Here is a 21972-nt window from a genome sequence, read left to right as displayed (position 1 = left end):
CGAGCCGCAACTACTGAAGCCCGCGCGCCTAGAGCCCATGCTCCGCAACAAGAGAAGGCACTGCAATGAAAAGGCCGCGCACTGCAACGGAGAGTAGCCCCCGCTCACCGCAACTAGAGGAAGCCCGCGAGCAGCAACGAAGACCCAACGGAGCCAAAAAAAAAAAAAAAAAAAAAAAAACTTAAAAAAAAGAGTTGCTAATCAGCTAGACACTTTTACTCCTGTAGGGATAAAAGTAATTACGGTAGTTGATGCAAAGTATGCTCCTGAGTCCACAGCTATCCCGATGGTAAACATATGATGGGCCCACAGGAGAAATCCTAAAAAGCCAGTGGACATGACTCATACTAGTCCCAAATAGCTGAAAGGCACTTTTTGTCCTAAATAGTATGTAATGATACGTGAGGTTATAACAAACCCTGGTAGGCCATGAATACAGACTTCAGGGTGACCAAAGAATCAAAATAGGTGTTGGTATAGGATTCGGTCTCCTCCTGCAGGGTCAAAGAATGTAGTGTTTAGATTTCTATCTCTTAACAGTATGGCAATTCTGGCTGCTCGGACTGAGAATGGTAATCACAGTAATATGGCTATAGTTGGGGAAGATTAAACAAATAATGGTGTTTGGTATTGGGATGTGTCTGCTGGTTTTGTATTAAAGACTATAGTCATAAAAGTAATAGCACCAAGAATTGAAGAGACACCTGCTAAATGTCAGGAGAAAACGGTTAGGTCGACAGAGCCTCCTGCATGGGCCAGATTGCAGGCTAGAGCTGAATATACGGTTCCACTTGTACCAGAACCAGCTTCTACTATTGGTGATATGAGTAGGGGTAAGAATGATGGGGGAAGTCGTCAAAAGTTTATATGATTTATTTGGGGAAATGCTACCTCAGGTGTCCCAGTTATTAGTGGCCCAAGTCAGTTTTCAAACCCTGCAATCATAATGGGTACAACTATAAAGAAAGTTATTACAAATGCAGGGACTGTTATGACTACCTTACAGATTTGGGCATCTCCAAATAGCGCTCCAGGTTAGCATAGCTCAGCCTGGATTAATATACTTAAGGTGCTGCCTGCTACTCCAGCTCAAGCACCAAATAGTAAATATAAAATGCTGATATCTTTGTGATTTGTTGAAAATAATCAGCAGTGTATGAACAGAGGTACAATGACTGAGCTAGCATTAGACTGTAAATCTAAAGACAGAGATTGAGCCCCCTTTCTGGCAAACCCTGTGGTGAATCAACAAATTGAACTGTAACTTCAGAGAAGCAGCTTCAATTCTGCCGGTGATTTTCCTGCCTTTTGTTTTTTCTTTCTCAAAGGCAGGAGAAGTAGATTGAAGCCAGTTGACTGGAGGATTTGAATGTTAATTAAAATTTCCTGGGGTTAAAACTCATCAATCTCGTAAGGATTTGGCTTAATTACAATGTTTGCTTTGCATTCAATTGATGTAGGATAAAGTCTGGCAATCCTTATTTTTTTTTTAGGAATTAAGTAAATTGTACTTGTTTAGGGTTTTGAAAGCTCTTGGTCTAAACTAACCTAAATTCCTAGTCCAGCACTGATAGAATGGGTATTATGGGTAGTAATCGTGTGTCTATTATGATTGGTAATGATAAGAAGGTTATTTGTTTTGTATGTTCAAATTGTTTTATTTTTGTGTTGTTTAATGAAGGGAATAGAGTTAGTGATGTGGAGTATGTTAGCTGCAAGTAGAAATATATGCTGAGGACTGCTATGATGGCTATTAGTGTTGGTAGAAGGATGTTGTCATTTTTGTTATCTCTTGGATAATTATTCATTTGGGTAAAAACCCTGATAGTGGGGGGGTGGGGGCGCGACCTCCTAATGATACTATAATGGTGAGGATAGGGATTGTGATGGGAGGTGTTTTATCTCATGTGTGTGATAATGATACTCTTGTAGTACATGATCTGGGTATAAAAAGGAAGAAGATAGTGTTGTTATGATATAAATTAGTATGTTTAGGACTGTTATATTTGGAATACACATTATAATAGCTGTTATTCATCCTATATGGGCAATTGATGAGGAGGGTGTAATTTTTTCCAGGTGAGTATGGCTAAGTCTGCCTCAGCCTCCAACTATGATTTATAGTATCACTATGATTAATAGTATGTTTAAGTTGATGGATGGTGACATGTGGTATAAAACTGATAGGGGTGCAGTTTTGTCATGTTAATAGCATCAGGCCTGCTGTTCATGGAATGCCTTGTGTTACTTCAGGCACTCAGAAGTGAAATGGGGAAAGTCCTACTTTCGTGACAAGGGCGATTGTCATGAGGGTGGATGCTGCTGGATTAAAGATTTTTGTAATTCATTGTGTTCTTTGACCAGAGTATATTAGATTAATGATAATAGCCATTATAAGTAGTATTGATGTGGTGGATTGTTTTAGAAGACATTTGTTGGATTCTTCTGTAGCTTATGGGTTCATGTTTTTTATTAGAATGGGGATACCATTAACCAGTGTGAGCTTGTTACTACAATTATATTTCCTGAGAAAATGGTCAGTAGAATGATAGTAAAAACAATGAGAGTTTATTAGTACAGGAAGGATATACAACAATATTTTGGGGGTATGGGCCTGAAGCTTACTTAGAGAACCTTACTATATAGCATGTGGTGTAATGTGGTAGCATGGAGAATGTAAAATTCTTAGGAATAAGTTCAATTCCAGGAATAAGAGCATTTAAACCTCTATCATTTACTCTATCAAAGTCACTCTTTTGTCAGACATATTTCTTAAGGTTGTGGTGGGTTGCCTAGTATGATGACAGGTAGTGAAAACTCTCATATACACAGGGCTAATGTTAGTAGTAAAAAAAATTTTTGTAAGAGATGTACATGTTGATCATATCAGAATTGTGGGTAGGATGCCTTTATTCATAGAAAGGAGATTGTTAGATGTGTTTTAATGATGACTTGGGCTGTATATAATTCTGGCACGTAGGGATTGTCGAATGCTCCTAAAAATAGATTGTTGTGGAAATGTTTATTATAAGGAAATTGACATATTCTCTAGGAAGGACGGGGTGAATGGGCCTGCTACATTTTCTACATTGAAGCCAAAAATAGGTTTTGATTCTACTTCTGTTAAATCAAGTGGGGCTTCACTGGATTTCTGCTACTGCGGAGATAATCAAATTCTGGGTAGGGGTCAGGAGAAAATTAGTCATAGGTGTTCTTGTGTAATAATTACTGTTGAGAGTGTAAATGATCCGTTTATCAGTAAGACTGAGAATAGAATACCTGCTACATTACTTCATATGAGATGATTGTCTGTGCTATTGTTCCTAGAGCTCCAGTGAGTGAGTATTTTGAATCTGAAGCTCATCCAGATCAGAGGATGAAATAAATGGCTAGGCTTGATATGGCTAATATAAATAGTATGCCTACATTTATATTAATTAGTGGAAAAGATATGGGAAGAGGAATTCATGTTGTGAGAGCCAGGGTTAAGGCTAGCATTGGGGCAATAATATATAAATTGATGATGTTGATGGACATAGTGGTTCTTTAATAAGTAATTTGAATGCCTCAGCAATGGGTTGTAATAATCCATGGAGCCTGATGATTTTTGGCTCTATCTGGATTTGTATATGGCCTAGGATTTTCCATTTAGTTAATATGAGGACTGCTATAGTGAATTAAATTGGGTAATTTGTGAAAGAATGTTGATTATAAACATATTCTTAGGAAGAGGACTTGAACCACTGCAGATAAAGGTTTCAGTTTTACATAATTACTGGGCTCTGCCACCGTAACAAACCCTGTTCTACAGTAGGGTATGTATCAATTAATTGAATGTAGATTATATCATCATTTAGTTTGAAGACATTTTGTAAAGTAAGCCGTATTTCTCTTGTCCTTTCATACTGGGAGAAATCTGTAATAGACACCAACCAGGATGACTCCAGTCTGAACTCAGATCACGTGGGACTTTAATCGTTGAACGAACAGACCATTAATAGCAGTTATACCACTGAAATGTCCTGAGCCAGCATGAAGGTCATAAACCGTATTGTCGATATGAACTCTAGAATACGATTACACTGTTATCCCTAGTGTAACTTGTTCCGTTGATCTGTATTTTAGAACAACAGGTGATAAAGCATTTTGACTAGCTGGTCTAAATTTTAATGACTCAGAGGTGGTTTTATTCTCCAAAACGTAGATGGCACACGGGCTCAAGGTGCACTGGCTTCAGTAGTTGTGGCACGGAGGCTCAGTAGTTGTGGCTCACTGGCTTAGTTGCTCCGTGGCACGTGGGATCTTCCCGGACCAGGGATCAAACCCGTGTCCCCTGCATTGGCAGGCAAATTCTTAACCAGTGGGTCACCAGGGAAGTCCCAGAATTGCAGTCGCCCTTTTAATATACCTTAAGCCCAAAGAATCCATGGAAAATTGTTACAGAAAATAAGACAATAAAATATTGTAAGGACTATAAGAGAAGCATATAGTACACAGTTCATATAGACACATCCCAAGCAGTTACAAAGTATATTAAAAGGGAGGCTGCAATTTTAAAAGAATAAAATAAAATATACCCACAAACTCCCAATTTTTCCTGAAAAGTTGTAATCTGAAACTCTATTGTAGGAAGCAGAAGATTCCAGGAGACATTCTACAAATGAAGGAATTGTAACATTCTCTAAACCCTGGGGGTGGATAAGGAATTCTGGAAGGAAGGTATCCTCACCCAAGGAGAGCAGGTTCCTGTAGTTCTCTAACATCACATCCCTGTACAATTCCCATTGATCTTGGCTCAGGCATTCCCACTCCTCTTGAGAGAAATCTATGGCCACATCCTGGAATGTCGCCTGTCCCTGAAATTAAAAGTACACATGCCATGTGGCCACGGGAAGAGTTCATAATGTGACCCAAGAAGAAAACAGCAAGTTAAGAGAACTGGTTTTAATTTAGAAGAGTGTCTTGAATTATCCACACACACACACATATATATATATATATTTTTTTTTTTTCACAAAGTAACATTCTCTACCTTATTTCTAACTACAAGAAAAGAGTATGGCATGTGATCCACAAAACCAGTATAGAGACTATACTTATCTGGAAAAGAAATGATAAAATGATGGTTTTAATAAAGGCATATGCATTTTTGAGTGTTTTATTTATATCAAATGGATAAAATGTGTGTATTTCTCAGACAGAAAAGACATGTCAAGGTAGAAATGTACCTTTCAACTATTCTTGGGTACACAAGTACACTGGGGAGATTATAAAAGTGCAGATTCTGATTCAGTAGTTCTGGTGGGCCTGAATTCCATTTTTTTAACAAGCTCATTTTTAACTCGTGATGCCACAGTCTCTGATTCGTTAACCACAATTGTGAATAGTAGAGAGATAATAAGGAAAGGTAAAAATTCATATTTAACTTTGAACATAAAGTGTTTTATGGATTTTACACGTTTAATAGAATAGTAAGCACAGCAGCAACAATCATTTGTGAATATTTACCGTAGACTGTGTATCTTTCTAACTTTTTTGTGTAGGATTCCAGGAAAAAGGCCTGGGCTGCGGCCACAGTGGGCGTGGCCCCCAGGCGGGGCCGCCCCTCCAGGACCCTCGACGGGGCCCTGCGCTCCTGGCGGCTCCTCCCCCGGCGTCCCGCTCCCTCCAGGAAGGCCTCGGGGCAGAGCGGTCCCGCCCCCTGCGCCCAGAACGGAGACCGCGTTTCCGCAGAGCTGCAACTCCGGGCTCGGGGTCTCTTCCCTCCGCCGTCACTGAACTGCCCCGGAGCCCGAGGGGAGGGCGGCCTCACTGAGGCTGCCGGCTCTGGAGGGGCCCCAGCGGCCGAAGCCGCGACAGTCGTGGGGACGGCGGGCCGGGTAAGTGGGCGCCGACCCCCCGCCTGGTCCGGTGCCCGGGCTGCAGCGCAAGACCAGGCTCTGAGGGGCAGGGGTTCGCTGCCACCCGCCGCTGCTGTGCAGAAAGAGCGGCCCCCCAGCGTCTGGTCCCGGGGAACTTCGGCCCTCCTCTCGCCCCTGCCCTCGGCCTGGCTCGCGAGGCCTGGTGGGCGTGGGGAGGGGGTCGGCCTGAGCGTCCTGAGGGAGGGGAAACGGGGCAAGGGAGGCGCAGGGTCCGATTGGAGCGTCAGCGCTCCTCCTCCTGACTGCGGGGAAAGCGGCTGAAAACTCACCCCCAGGCTCGCAGGCCCCTTATTCAGCCGAGTCCCTCTGCGCTCCTTCCTCCCTGAGCTAAAGTACCGGGGGGGAGGGGACAGGGCAGGGGACTGGCGCAGGTAATGGGGAACATCAAAAGGTGATTGTTAACTAAGGAAAACCAGCTCTCCCAAGGTGAGGAATGGAGCGCTTTTCTTTGTATGGGAAGATGCAAGAGTCTGGGCTCACTGAAGTCCTTCCTTTGATATGCACCTCAGCTCTCTGGGGCCTGCATTCTGTATTTGCATATCCTGAGTGCCTCAGGGCCCGCCGGCTCACATTGGAGGGCTGCAAGTGCTGATGACTGTGACATCCTTTGTTTACTGATATGGCAAGAAATATTCCATTTCTCACAGGCTTGAGGGGCAGACAGTGAAAAAGAGTAGGAGAATCTCACTCAGCATGTACTTTGGCTTATATATATATAATATTTATATTTAACTGTGCTAATAGAGGTTCTCAAGTCCAATCAACTTGTACTACTGCCCTCTATGTATTAATTTCATCAATATCATAAGATAATGCCTATAGAATTGACTTAATCCATTTAAACAGGATAATGATTTTTAAAGGAAACATAATAGAAATATAACAACAAAATCCTTACCAATAAAGGCTGGGTCTGGAACAACCTAAATAAATGTTCCATTGTTAAAATATTGAAAGATGTATTCAATACAAATATCAACAAAAATGAAAAATAATAAGGGCAGCGGAATGCTGAAATGTTCTATCTTTATCATTAAAGTGGCAGAAAATCATTTATTAGTAGGCACTGGGGGCAGAGGATGCCTGATTTTATATCTTTGTCATATTTGTGCAGTTGTTTGAACAAGTAACTTAAAGACAAAATGGAAAAACAAGGAGGTTTGTGCCTGAGATCATGTTGATGTGAAACCAGGGATGGCCACCTTGTGCCAGGTGAGTGAAGTTTACCTGGCCAGGTAGACCGCAGAGCTCCTGAGAAGCCAGGTTTGGAATTCTTCTGCTGGGTGCCCCTTAGGTTCTGTGACTTGATTGACTGTGAGTCATGTTGGGGGAAAGACCTGATCACAGGAAATGGATGGAAATAGAGTGATTTGGGGAGCAGCTAACAACATTCATCACAGCTCATGGCCTGATTGAATTTTAAAGAAACAGGAAAACAAATGCTTCTTATGGAATCAGAGAATGTGAGGGCTGGACAATCCCAGAAAATGAGAAACACCCCATCCTATTTTCCAGATGAGAAAACAGAGGCCCAGCAAGGTGAAATCCCTCACCCAAGTTGCACCCATCTCTCCTCCTCACTACATGCTTCATGAAAGCAGGACTCTTCCTGTCTTGATCACTGCTGAACGCCAAACAGGGCCAGGCATCTAGCAGCTGCTCCAAAAATTTTAGTTGACTGTATGAACAATGCTATTTCGTTCTTTCTCACTCTTATTCAGGATTGTGCCAAGAAATCATCAGGTTGCAATGTAATTCGATAAATGTAAATATTAATTGAGTTTTGTTGTGATGAGGGCTTAGGCTTTGAAGGTAACAAACTTGGTTCAGATCCTGGTTCTGCCACTCAATAGCTGGTTGGCTTTGGGAAAATTACTAAACCTCTCTGAGCTTATTTCCTCTGTAAAAGTGGGGATAAAACTATCTGAGCCAGCAGAGCACCTGCATCAGAGATGTGCACTAAGTATTGGTCTTTCTCACTCTCCTACGCCATCTCTCTGTTCTTCCCAGAGAAGCTGTACAGAAGGATATAGTACTTTTTTTAAAAATTAATTAATTAATTAATTTTTGGCTGAGTTTGGGTCTTTGTTGCTGCGCGCAGGCTTTCTCTAGTTGCAGCGAGCGGGGGCTACTCTTTGTTGCAGTGCGCGGGCTTCTCATTGCGGTGGCTTCTCTTGTTGCACTTGTTGCAGAGCACCGGCTCTAGGCACGCGGGCTTCAGTAGTTGTGGCACACAGGCTCAGTAGTTGTGGCGCATGGGCTTAGCTGCTCTGCTGCATGTGGGATCTTCCCGGACCAGGGCTTGAACCCATGTCCCCTGCATTGGCAAGCAGATTCTTAACCACTGTGCCACCAGGGAAGTCCGATATAGTACTTTTTAAAAAGGTGTTTTAATTTATTTCAGATAATATACATTTTTCTTGTAGAAAAAATTATTCCACTATAGAAACATAAACTCGCAAAATCGCTAGAAATGCAATATTCTATGGGTTAGATGTTATCAGTCACATTTTATAAGTAATTGGGCAAATGCCAAAGCACTAGGTACTGGGGAGTAAGAAGACTCAAATCTGGGGTGCCCCCCACCCCAATTTCAAGAGCAGGGTGTGTTTTTCAAATCCATGTTTCATCTGGTCTTTGTTTCTCATCCATCCTCTGTGTCTGCCTTTCTCAAGAAGGCTCAGATCCTCGGCTTTCACACCCTCCCGGCTGGCTGTGCCCCAGCTCCCGGCCTGGAACCTCTGCGTGCCTGGGTGTGCCTGCTCCCCCTGTGCATCACCAGCTTGGCCAGGGAGCTGCTGTATCGTGCACTGCTTGCTGTACCCAGAGTACCTGGACCCTTCTGGTACATGAAGTGCACCCTCCTCACCACGTGTGCAGCCCATCCCCTTACCTTATATCCTGCCTCTAAGCCAGGCTTGGGGGTGACTACAGTGTGCATTCAGCTGTGTGAGGTGCTGGGATCAAAGTGAAGTTCCCAACTTTTGAAGTGGCAGGCTTGAGGGGCACACAGTGACTTAAAGTCGGGTCACCTGACTTAAAGGGGGGCTGATTGATTTAAAGCCAGGGCACCTGACTTAAAGCCTGCGTCCCTCAGCTGCAGAACGAGACCAACTTTGGCGGTGCACGGGTGCTCTCCAGCCAGCACTGCTGTTCAGGAAGAGCTTCCAGCAGCGCCTTAGTGCAGGGGGACTTGGTCCGTTGTCTTGCCCCTGCCCTCAGAGGGGGGCCACCTGCTCTTCTGGAGAATCAGGGAGGGGGAAGTGCAGAGTCTCAGCTGGAGTTGCGGCACCCCTTGTCTGATGGCAAGGAAGGGGGGGCGGGGCTGTGTGGTGTCCTGGGGCTGGACTCACCAGGTGGGACTCAGCCTCTCAGCCTCCTAACCTCCACCCACACACCCTACAATAGTTTCCAATAATATTTAATTGCGCCTACTTGTTTTGTGTGTCCCTTAACTTCTTATCGTGAATATAGATGATTTTATTACTGTTTTCTTTCATCCTTCCTACTAGCTGTGTACATGGTTGATTTACTACCTTTACTGAATATTTTCCTTTACCAATGAGGTTTTTCCTTTAGTAAGTTTGCTTTCATCATTTTTATGTTTCAGTTGTGGCCTTTTCTTTTTCACTTAGAAGAGCCCCTTTAAGATTTCTCATAAAGCTGGTTTGGCGATGCTGAACTCTTTTAGTTTTGCTTCTCTGTAAAACTTTAGATCTCTCCATCAAATCTGAAGGAGAGCCTTGCTGGGTAGAGTATTTTTGGTTATAGGATTTTCCCTTTCATGACTTTGAATATACCACGCCACTCCCTTCTGGCATGCAGAGTTTATCCTGAAAAGTCAGCTGATAACTTTATGCAAGTTCCCATGTTTGTAACTTGTGGCTTTTCCTTTGCTCCTTTTAATAGTGTCTTTTTATCTTTATTTTTTTGCCATTTTAATTACAGTGAGTCTTGGTGTGGTCCTCTTTGGGTTGATCCTGTTTTGGCCTTACTGTGTTTACTGGACTTGTATGTCTGTTTTCTTTCCCAGGTTAGGGAAGTTTTCCGCTTTGATGTCTTCAGGTATGCTCTACACCACTTTCTCTTTCCTTTTTCCTTCTGGGACCAGTATAATGCAAATGTTAGTACACTTGATGTTGTTTCACAGGTCTGTTCAACTTTCCTCATTTCATTTTAATCTATTGTTTTACCGTTCATCTTCAGTGATGGCCAGTACTCTGTCATTTAGTTTTCTGATTCATTCCTCTGTATCATTTAGTCTACAGTCGTTTCCTTTTAGTGTATTTTTCATTTCAGTTATTATATACCTCATCTCTGTTTGGTTGTTCTTTAGTCTAACTCTTTTTAAAAAAAACTTCTAACTTCTTGCTCTGGTTGTCCATTCTTCTCCTGAGTTCCTTGATCATCTTTACAGTCATTACCTTGAACCCTTTGTTGAGGAGATTGGCTATCTCCACTTCACTTAGATCTTCTTCTGGGTTCTTACCTGTTCCTTCATTTGGATCGTGTTTCTGTGTCACCTCATTTTTCTTAACTTGCTGTTTTTATTGCTACGTATGTAGTAAGTTCGTACATTTCCTGACCTTGGGGAAGTGGCCTTTTGTAGGAGAGGTCCTATGGGTCCCAGCAGCCCCCTCTCCCCTGGTCACTAGAACTGTATGTTCAAGGTGTACCCCCTATGTGGGCTGCTTGGGCTCTTCTGCCGTGGCGGGCTGACTACTGTGGGTGGTCTGGTAGGCTTGGCTGCCCCCAGACTGCTTGTTTGCCAGGCTCTGCCTTGTATGGAGGCCGTCTGTGCTGCTTGGTGAGACTAAATCATGAGGCAGCTGGCTGCACAGCTCTGGGGGACACCAAATCTGGTGCTGGTTCACTTATGGGTAGAACTGCAGTCCAGGTGATGTCAGGGCTAGTGCCCAGTCACTGGTTCTGGGGCTGTGCTGGCTACTGGGAGGAAGAGACAGGTCCTGCGTTCTGGCTGCAGGGCCCAGGAGTCGCAGAGTTGGTGTTGGATCACTGTTCCTGACACAGCTCTCTGCAGGGTCTGGGGTATCCCTAATCTTGTGTTGGCATTCTGATGGGCAGGGCAGGACCCAGCTGAGTCCATGGCTGCTTCTGGCCCGCAAGTGAGTGTTCTGGTCGCACAGGCTGCTGGGCTGTGGTATTCCTGGAGCTGGTGTGTGCCCGTTGGTGTGTGAGGCTGATCCCACTGCTAGAGCAGGTTTGCTGTTGGGTAGGTCCAAGCTCCATCCAGTCCCTGTGCAGTTATCACCTGCCGACGGTGAGGCTGACTCCAAGGCCAGAGTAGGCTCATGTGTCAGAGGGGCCAGGGACTCTGGGGCTGGTGCCTGTCCACTGAGGTGTGGAGGATAGTCCTGGGGCTTTTGGTGGCTGGGCCCATGTCCAGGGGCAGCTGTGCATTGAGAGGGTCTGAAGGCACCTGTTGGCTGGTGGGTGGGGCTGTGCCCCTGCTCAGTTAGTTGCTTGGCCTGCAGCATCCTAGTACTTGTGTCTATAGTCTGGTGGAAATGGGTGGGGCTCGGTCCTGAGGCTGATAAGCTAGAGGGAGGATTCTGAAATTATGCTTGCTGCTACCAGTGTCCACGAGGTAGAAGGAGCTCCCCGAATGGCTGCTGCCAGTGTCTGTGTCCCTGAGGCTGTGCTGTAGTTGCCTCTTGCCTCTCTGGGAGACTCTCCAAGATCAGGAGGTAGGTGTGACCCAGGATCCTTTCAAGTGACTGCTTCTGTTCTGATTCTCGGATCATGTGGGATTTTGTGAGCATCCTTTAAGAGTGGAATGTCTATTTCCCACAACCCTCTGGCTCTCTGGAAAATAAGCACTACTGGTCTTCAAAGCCCAACTTTCTAGGGACTCTTCTTCCCAGCACAGGATCCCTGGGCTTGGGAGCCTGATGTTGGGTTCATACTCCTTGCTACCTGGGAGCACCTCTGAAATTGTAATTATTCTCCCATTTGTGGGCCACCCACCTGGTGGTATGGGTCTTGACTATATTGAGATTTTGCCCTTCCTTTCTGTCTTGTCATGGTGCCTTCCTTATGTCTTTAGCTGTAAAAGATCTTTTATCATAGGTCCCGGCCTTTTTCATCAATTGCTGTTCTGTAAATAGTTGTGACTTTGGTGTGCCCATGAGAGGCATCAAGCTCTGGGTCTTTCTATGCTACCATCTTGGACAGTCTCTCCACTTCATTCTTAAATCATATTATTTAATTTTTCTTTGTATCTTATTTGATTTGTGACAGTTTGAAATTATTATCACTCATGTTTATTTCGCCTGTTTTGAAAAATTGAATAGTGCATTCATTCATTTTGAAATGAAGGTAGTGACCTGTGAATTTCCATACCTCAAAAATCAAGGATAGGACAAAAGCCTTTTCTACCTGTGTTACCCTCGAACTCTGCACCCCACCCCCGCCTGGGGATTAACCTCTTGCACCCATGCTCACCTTCTGTTTTTGGACCGTTAACCATCATTGCATCTGTATGTGTGTTGACAAGGTGAACTCTAGTCTTTCCAGTTTTTGTTTTTTGTTTTTTGGTTTAGGGAACAGTCCTACTATGAATGTACATTCACTGGTCTGTTGAAGTTCATATATAAACCTGTCAAGCACATTACCAGAATTGGAATTGCTTGTATATACACTTTGATAAATTTTAGAGACAATGGTAGAACAGAAGTACATTGTATTTCAAATCCCACAATATTCTCACACCATGAAAACCCTTCCCTTTTTAATATATTTGTGTGTAGTTTATCTTTATGCCCATTCCTATATTTCCCGGAGATGGGTAAGTGTTATGTTTCTTGCTAAAACATTTACTATTTTGTTCAAAGTCAGGCGTTTAGTGGTTTTAGCATGATCATATTTCCGTGAACTCGCAAATACAGGATCTTCTCTCACACTCTTTTACTCCCTGCTCTTTTATATTGCCCTTCTAATTCTCAGTCCTGGTTTTTCTTTATGTTCTTCATCAACCTGGATAGGTTATACTATTTTCTCCCTTATTCAAGACCAATAGGATAGGATAGAACACCCAGAAATAAACCCTGATATATGGCCAAATGATTTTTGACAAGTTACCAAGACTTTTCAAAGTAGAAAGGATAGTATTTTCAACAAATGGTGCTGAGAAATCTTGTTGCCAACATGCAAAAGAAGGAAGATGGACCCTTACCTAACTTCATCTGCAAAAATTAATGAAAATGTATCAAGAAACTAAATATAAGACCTAATAAAATAAAAAGTCCTAGAAGAAGACACAGGACAAGAGCTTCATGACATTGGATTTGGCAGTGTTTTCCTCAGTATGAAACGAATGAACAACAAAGGCACAGCTAACAAAAAAAATAAGCAATTTGCAGTACATAATTTTTAAAAAAATGTGTATCAAAGAAATGTAAACAGAATAAAATGGCAACCCACAAGATGGGAGAATATATTTGAAAGCCATCTATCTGACAAGAGATTTCTATTGAGAATATACAGAGAACTCCTACAACTCAACAAAAAGCAAACACCCTGATTCAAAAATGGATAAAAGACTTGAATAGATGGTTCTTCAAAAAGATGTACAAATGACTAAGCACTTGAATAGATGCTCCACGTCACTAAATGCATGTTTATATATTTGTGTGCATGCATACACACACAAGCACACACACATACACAAGCAGAAAACAAGTATTGGTGAGGATGTGAGGGAGTTGGAACCATTGTGCTATGTCAGAGGGAATGCAGAATGATACATCTGCTCTGCAGAAGAGTATGGCAGTTTTTCAGATATTGAAAAATAGAATTACTACATGATCCAGGAATTTTCCTATGAGGTATACCCAGAGGAATTGAAATCAGGGTCTTAAAGAAATATTTGTACTCCAGTGTTTAGAGCAGTAGTAATCACAGTAGCTAAAATATGGAAGCAACCTAAGTGTTCATCCACTAGTTCCTGGATAAGCAAAGTGTGGTATACCCATATAATACAATATTATTCAGCCTTAAGAAGGAAAAGATCTAGGAATATGCTACAACATGGATGAATCTTGAGGAAATTTAGCTACCAAAAATGCCATTTTTGTGACGTTTAGTGAGTCATAACAGTACAACTACTTATTTTAATTATATGGGGTACTTAGTGTAGTCAAAACCATAGAAATTGGGAGGGTAATGATGCTTTTCAGGTGGTTATGGAACAAAAAGGAACGTTATGTTTAAAGGATATGGAGTTACAGTTTTAAAAGATAGAAAAGAATTAGAAAGATAAATGGTGATGTTGGTTGCCCAATAATATGAATGTATTTAATATCACTGAACGGTGCACTTATAATAATTAACATGTTATATTTTATGTTATTTGATTTTACAACATAAAAAATTGGGAAAGAATGTAATATCAGGAAAGAGAGTGGACCTGGGATAGAGCAGAGAGTAATCAGAAGGGTGAGACACTGCATATGTTGAAGAAGAAGAGCTGAGAGTCTTCACTGGCCAGAAGAGACTTTATTTAAAAAAAAATTACCCTGAGGGAGTATTAAATAGATATCTATGGGTGTACTGCTATCTCCCATGGGTTATCTTAAAGAGTCTTTAATAAAGTCCAAAAGGCTTGCTGAGGCTTTTTTAAAAACTAGATTCCCTATGAGATAATTAGAGGGTGGTACTTAAGTCTATGTCTAGGTTGACAGATTTTGCAGGGAAGACGAACTGGAGAACAGTGGAGGTCCTGAGAATGTAAGTACATGGAAATTAGGAAAAAAATAGTAAAGGGAATTAGGAAAACTTTGGACTTCAAAGGTCATGGATTACTGAGTCAGACCTGAGATTTCTAAGGAGTTATATAAACAGTTTCTATTTGGATTACTTGTTGATAAAGATAAGTGGAAAAACTAGAGTTGTTTCCAAGTGTAGCTAAGATATAATGAGAGGATGGAGGTGGAAAGTAGGGAGGCCCAGAGAAAAGTGGGAAGGTCATATGGGGCCAAGATGGTGGTAATATCCAGCAGAACAGATGGTAGGGCAGACTATGGATTCATCTTTTTTATTTTGGTTCCCCACCTCATCCTTAATAATTCTTTGGGAATATTTCATTGCTCTGTGATGCAGGTACAGAATTGTAGTGAGGAGCCTACACCCTCAGTGTCCAGCTGTCTGAGTTCTCAGTGTGCTTCAAATGATGGAGAACTATTGCTTCTTTATGAGAAGAGTTAGTACCTCGTAGCTAAGCTTAAGCTGGAGCTTATGCAATATTGATTCTCTTTTATATGTACTGTTGGAATGGAGGTTCCTCCTCCTCTTTTCTTGACCATTATGAAATGAATCTATATTTATCAATATTTGGGTATATCAGATAAATACATTAAGTAAAGGAATCCTATATATTGCTCCCTGCATAGTTTGCCTCTTTCTTGTTTCTCTTTTACCTTTACTAAATTAGCACAGGGAGAGACCTTGAAATGTTCTAATCAGGAGAGATTAGAACATCATATTTCTAGAGAGGTTGGTTGGACAGAGCAGGGGTCCCAGTGAGAATCAAAGCTTCTGTTTCTACTTGGAAGTGTACCTGTATAGGGTAGATGGCTCCAGGAAACCTCCTAGAATATTCCAGTGTCCCTGCAGGAGATCATTAAGAGAGGCAGAATCTGGTACCAGATCAGTGTACTATGACATGTTTGTCCGTCATCTGATGTGAGATTCTCAGAGCCAATCCCATATGGTAGGGCTGACTGCAGAGTGATGCAGAACCCATGAAAGCCTTTGACTGCATGTTAAAGATGAAGCTCTGATATCAGGGATAATTTTCTTACCTGACTGAATGTCATCCTTCTGTGGGTATGAGATTCTGTGCTTTTCCTCTGTTGATGACCACTGACTGAAAATCATTAGAGGATCATGTCTAGACAGCATTCTTTATTTAATTTCTTAAAGAAGAAAACATAGAAAACATTTTTATCCACTTTCAAATTGAGGATCAAGGGGAATGACATCAGTGAAAATATCAGAGTAGGGAGCTCTGGCTTGTGTCCATCCCCAGAAACACTGACATAGGTGGTAAAACCGGTCAAAATGATCTTATCAACACATGTAAGTTTTCTTTTCTTTTCACCATGTAGATTTATCTTTCATTGAAACTTTACTTACTGCAGGATGTGGAGAATAAAGAAGGAAGTAGAAACTGTGTTTCCTGATGAGAGAATCACTAAGTCACATTAGCTGTTCTGAGCTATGTCTTACTCACCATGACCATAATTTAAAAAAAAAAAGAAACAAAACACTTTTTTTTTTTGTAAGTCAGTTCTGACATTTCATAGTTAAAGACAAGGTAAGAGATACAAACTTAGATTTACCAGAATTGAGTATAATTTTGATTGTACCTGTGTTAAATATATGAGCATGACCTGCTATAAAACTTCATTATACTTATTGCCACAACTGACAAATTCCCTTTCTCCACTCCTGATAAGTTGCATGTAAGGAATGCATAGGTCACTAACCCCAGCTGGTCACAGGTAAACTCTGCCACATGGATTACTGCATGTTTTCCTGATGAAAGACCCTGCATTCTCAAGTATCATGCCTGCAGAGTATCTGGGCTCTTCTTTTTTCTGGATAAAGATTAGATAATCACCTAAATTTATGAGAAATATATAAATTGTATTTGCATATTCTTCAGGTTTTTATTTATCCATTCTCTTTCAAGTCCTAAGTGCAAATATTAAAGTGATTTCCAAGAGGGTGGTAAGTAAGACAGCTACGTTTATGCTCCAAAATTAGCAATAAATCATAATACAATTGTAAATGCATTATTATGTGATTAATATGTAGATACTTATATAAATGCAATTTTAGTAATGCTTTGTGGAGAGCTTCAGAATCTAGGTGTTAAAAATAAAAGGAGTTCTTGAAACAATCAGGGAATTATAGAGAAGGCTTTGTGTCTATAATTATCAATCTGAAATAATGCATTTTCTCAGAAATAAACTAGGCATAAAATTGTAGGAAACAGCTACATGAAATGAAACAGCATGTGAGATGGCCATACAAGAAAAAGAATATTCTCAGAGAATAATGAACATTGTGGAGTTCATCAAAAGGGTAATACAGATTCAGAGAGTAAACCTTTGGAGAGCCTAATTATGAGTTCCTCATATTTCATCTTTGGAGAGATGGTAGTCATTTGAAGTATGATGTTATAAGGTGGAGTTAACATACTTAAATACTTTCGTTTAGAAATGACCACTTAGAACCAGAATAAATGAAAGAGAACACAAAATTATGTTTTTGTTGATTTTTAAAGACTTCAGGTGAGTGTTGATAATTTAAAAATACATGATGTCTTGAGTAAAGTTGCCTGGAATTTGAGATCTGTAAAAAAGCATTTCTGTTCTGTAATGCTAGGATGCTAATTGGACATTTTTGCAAGAAAGAGATTTCAGGATGCAAATCTTGTGTCTCTAAGGTGGGAAGTCAGTTCATGGTGGAACATTCTATTAAACTTGTGTGAGTGGAGAAATATTTCTTTGGAAGGAAGAGGTCACGAATCCGTTTTTAATAAAGTTAGTGGCTTATAGTATACCGAACGAGCAAAATGGCTATTTCTGAACTTGAAGAAAAAAATAATATAGTTTTTCTGCATTTATATTTTGAAGCTGATGTAAAATATCAAAAATTCTTTACTTTGAAAAACAATAATCAATTTGTAATCAATTTGACATAATTTATATATTGAACCTGTGGTGCACACACACAATAAAACTTACATTAAAAATCTTTTTTGCATTTAAAAAATATTTTCAAGTGTAGTTGATTTACAATGTTGTGGGTTTTTTTAATACATGTTTATTGAAGTATAATTGCTTTATAACATTGTGTTAGTTTCTGCTTTACAACAAAGTGAATCAGCTACATGTATACATATATTCCCCGTATCCCCCCTGCTTGAGCCTCCCTCCCACCCTCCCTATCCCACCCCTCTAGGGGGACACAAAGCACCGAGCTGATCTCCCTGTGCTATGCGGCAGCTTACCACTAGCTATTTTACATTTGGTAGTGTATATATGTCAGTGCTACTCTCTCACTACGTCCCTGTCTCCCCTTACCCCTCTGTGTCCTTAAGTCTGTTCTCTACATCTGTGTCTTTATTCCTGCCCTGTCACTAGGTTTGCCAGTACCATTTTTCTAGATTCCATATATGTGTGTTAGCATATATGCCCAGTAGTGGGATTGCTGGGTCATATGGTAGTTCTATTTTTAGTTTTTAAGGAACCTCCATACTGTTCTCCATAGTGGCTGTATCAGTTTACATTCCCACCAACAGTGCAGGAGGGTTCCCTTTTCTCCACACCCTCTCCAGCATTTATACAATGTTGTATTAATTTCTGCTGTGCAGCAAAGTGATTCAGTTTTATATATATATACATATATATATATATATACACATATGTATATATTCTTTTCTATTATGGTTTATCACAGGATATTGAATATAGTTCCCTCTGCTATACAGTAGGTCTTTGTGGGTTGTCCATCCTGTGTGGAATAGTTTGCTTCTGCTATTCCAAAACTCCCAATCTTTCCTTCACCCTCTCCTTGGCAACCACAACTCTGTTTTCTATATCTGTGTGTTTGTTTCTGTTTTGCTGACATGTTCATTTGTGTCCTATTTTCGATTCCACATATAAGTGGTATCATATGGTATTTGTCTTTCTCTTTCTGACTTACTTCACTTAGTATGATCATCTCTAGGTCCACCCATGTTGCTGCAAATGGCATTATTTCATTCTTTTTTATGTCTGAGTAATATCTATTGTATACGTATACCACACCTTCTTTATACATTCATTTTTCAATGAACATTTAGGTTGTTTCCATGTCTTGGCTATTATAAATAGTGCTGCTATGAACATAGTGTTGCATGTATCTTTTTGAATTATAGTTTTGTCTGGATATACGTCCACAGTGGGGTTGCTAGATCATATGGCAACTCTCTTTATAGTTTTTTTGAGGAACCTCCATACTGTTTTCCATAGTGGCTGCACCAACTCACATTGCCACCAACAGTGTAGAAGGGCTCCCTTTTCTCCACACCCCCTCCAGCATTTGTTAATTGTAGATTTTTTTAACGATGGCCCTTCTGATCAGTGTGAAGTGGTACCTCATTGTAAATTGGATTTGCATTTCTCTAATAATTAGTGATGATGAGCATCTTTTCATGTGCCTATTGGCCATCTGTATGTCTTCTTTGGAGAAATGTTTATTTAGGTCTTCTACCCATTTTTCCATTGAGTTATTTGTTATTTTGTTATTGAGTTGTATGAGCTGTTTGTATATTTTGGAATTTAAACCCTTGTCAGTCTCATCATTTGCTAACATTTTCTCCCAGTCCATAGGTTGTATTTTCATTTTGATTATGGTTTCCTTTGCTGTGCAAAAGCTTATAAGTTTGATGAGTTCCTGTTTCTTTTTTGCTTTTACAGTAAGTCCCCTACATATGAACAAGTTCTGTTCCAAGAGTGCATTTGTAAGTCCAATTTGTTTGTAAGTCCAACAAAGTTAGCCTAGGTACCCAACTTACACAGTCGGCTATATGGTACTGTACCTTAATAGGTTTATAATACTTTTCACACAAACAATACATAAAAAATGAACACAAAAGTAAGGAAAACATTTTTAATCCTACAGTACAGTAACTTGAAAAGTACAGTAGTACAGTACAACAGCTGGGATACTCGGGCTGGCATCGAGGGAACAGGCAAGAAGAGTTACTGATTGGAGGAGGGAGAGGAGGTGGGAGATGGTAGAGGTGAAGGATTATCAGCAGTAGGAGACAGAGGGCAAGCTGCAACTTCACTCATGCCTGATGTTGATGGCACAGGTTCTGGTTCCTTGCCGGATTTAATTCTATCTACCCTCTTGAAAAAATGGTCCAGTGATGTCTGGGTAGCAGCTCTTTTTTTCTCATCATAGATGACAAGGTAGCACTGGATTGCATTCTGAATGGCTGCTGCAACCTTTGGGTACCATTCTGTGTTCGGGTCCTGTGCCTCAAAAGCTAACAGTGCCTCCTCAAATAAGGAAAATCTCCTTGCCATTTTCTGTGTCGTGAATCTCTTCAGTTCTTCAGTTACTTCTTCCTCCTGTCCCTCTTCATCCTTTCTCTGGGCCTCCAATTCCATCAGGTCTTCATTAGTAAGCTCCTCGTGTTGCACAGCAAGGAGTTCAATGAAATCGTCCTCTTGCAGATCTAGCTCCAGCTTCTCGCTGAGGGTCACTACGTTGCCGAAGACCTCTTCGGACTTCTCATCTGCCTTCTCAAATCCACAAAAATCATGAACAAACTGTGGGCAAGGTTCTTCCAAACCCCATTCATGGTGACCGCCATACCCTCACACCAAGCAAAGTCAATGTTTTTTATGGCCTTGTAGATGTTATAGTCGTTCCAAAATTGTCCCTAGGTTGTTCCTGATTTGTCACTTACCTTTACTGCCTGACAAAAAGTGTGACATAAATAATATTTCTTGAAAGTCACTATAACTCCCTGGTCCATAGGTTGGATGAGCAACATAGCAGATGCACTACTTTGACGTTGGGATGAAAGTCATCCATGAATGGGGGGTGGCCCAGAGCACTGTCGAGCAGCAAAAGAATGTTTTGCTGGGACGTTCTTCTCCAAGCAATATTTCTCTACCTCTGGGATAAAGTGGTGGAAAAACCAGTCCTGCAAAATGGCCTGTGTAATCCAGGCTTTGGGGTTACTCTTCCACACAACAGGAAGAGAGCCTTTGGCTATGTTTTTAAGGGTTCTTGGGTTCTCTGAATGATAAACTAAGAGAGGCTTCAGCTTCATATCACTGGAAGCATTGCCACCAAACAACAGTTAGCCTATCCTTTGTTGCTTTATAGCCCAGCATCAACTTTTCCTCCTTACTGATGTAACTTCGGTCCGGCATCCTCTTGCAGTACAGTTGTGTCTCATCCACATTAAAAACCTGCTTGGGTAAATACACACCATCATCAGTAATTTCTCAAAGTGTTTCAGGAAGTTCCTGGACAGCTACCGTATCTGCACTTGCTGCCTCTCCACTTACTTTTACATTATGAAGGTTGGCTCTAGCCTTGAACCGATGAAACCAGCCATGGCTGGCATTAAAAGATGTGCCCTCTGATTCTTTGCCGTGTTTCTTCTTCAAGTCTTCATAAAGGCTTTTAGCTTTCTCTTGAATCAGCATTAAGCTGAGCAGGACTCAGCGCTGATGTTGATCCTGCATCCACACAGTGAGAAGTTTCTCCATCTCCTTCATCACTTTTCCATGCTTCTTCGATATTTTGTCAACATCGTCGGCACAGCAGACTTCACATGTTCCATGATCTTGTCCTTGTTCTTTAGATTCGTGCCAATGATTGAATGATTCATGTTATAAGAATGAGCGATGTCTAACATCTTTTTGCCTTGCTCCACTCTCCCAATTATTTTCACTTTTGTTTCCATCATTATCGCTTGGCGCTTCTTAGCAGTACCAGCTACATCACTGCTGCTTTTACGCTTGCTTCCAGACATCTTGGGCTTGAAATAAAGGTACTGTACTACTGTATACAGTACTGTAAAGTACACAAAAGCACAACCACTTATAGGGGATGCACGCACGTGACAGTGTATGCCAGACACATGAACTAACGTACATGATTGGACATGCGAATGGACGTTGGCATCTTTGAAAGTTTGCAACTTGAAGGTTCGTATGTAGGTGACTTACTTAATTTGTACTGCCTTGGGAGATCTACCTAGGAAAACTTTGGTATGATTTATGTCAGAGAATGTTTTGCTTATGTTCTCTTCTAGGAGTTTTAAGGTGTCATATCTTATATTTAAGCATATAAGCCGTTTTGAGTTTATTTTTGTGTATGGTGTGAGGATATGTTCTGACTTCACTGATTTGCATACGGCTGTCCAACTTTAAAAACACCACTTGCTTAAGAGACTGTCTTTTCCCCGTTGTATATTCTTGCCTCCTTTGTCGAAGGTTAATTGACGATAGGT

At 41.1% G+C, this 21972-nt stretch overlaps 1 pseudogene; it reads right to left on the bottom strand.

Annotated features, from left to right (window-relative positions):
* Nucleotides 1-2772: 2772 nt before the first annotated feature.
* On the bottom strand, nt 2773-3718 carry LOC137755862 (NADH-ubiquinone oxidoreductase chain 1-like; annotated as a pseudogene).
* Between the last annotated feature and the right edge of the window lie 18254 nt (nt 3719-21972).

The sequence above is a fragment of the Eschrichtius robustus genome, chromosome 21 (assembly GCF_028021215.1).
Source record: "Eschrichtius robustus isolate mEscRob2 chromosome 21, mEscRob2.pri, whole genome shotgun sequence".
Lineage (NCBI taxonomy): Eukaryota > Metazoa > Chordata > Mammalia > Artiodactyla > Eschrichtiidae > Eschrichtius > Eschrichtius robustus.
The sequence above is the reverse complement of the archived record's forward strand: the minus strand, read 5'-3'. Positions and strand labels throughout refer to the sequence as shown.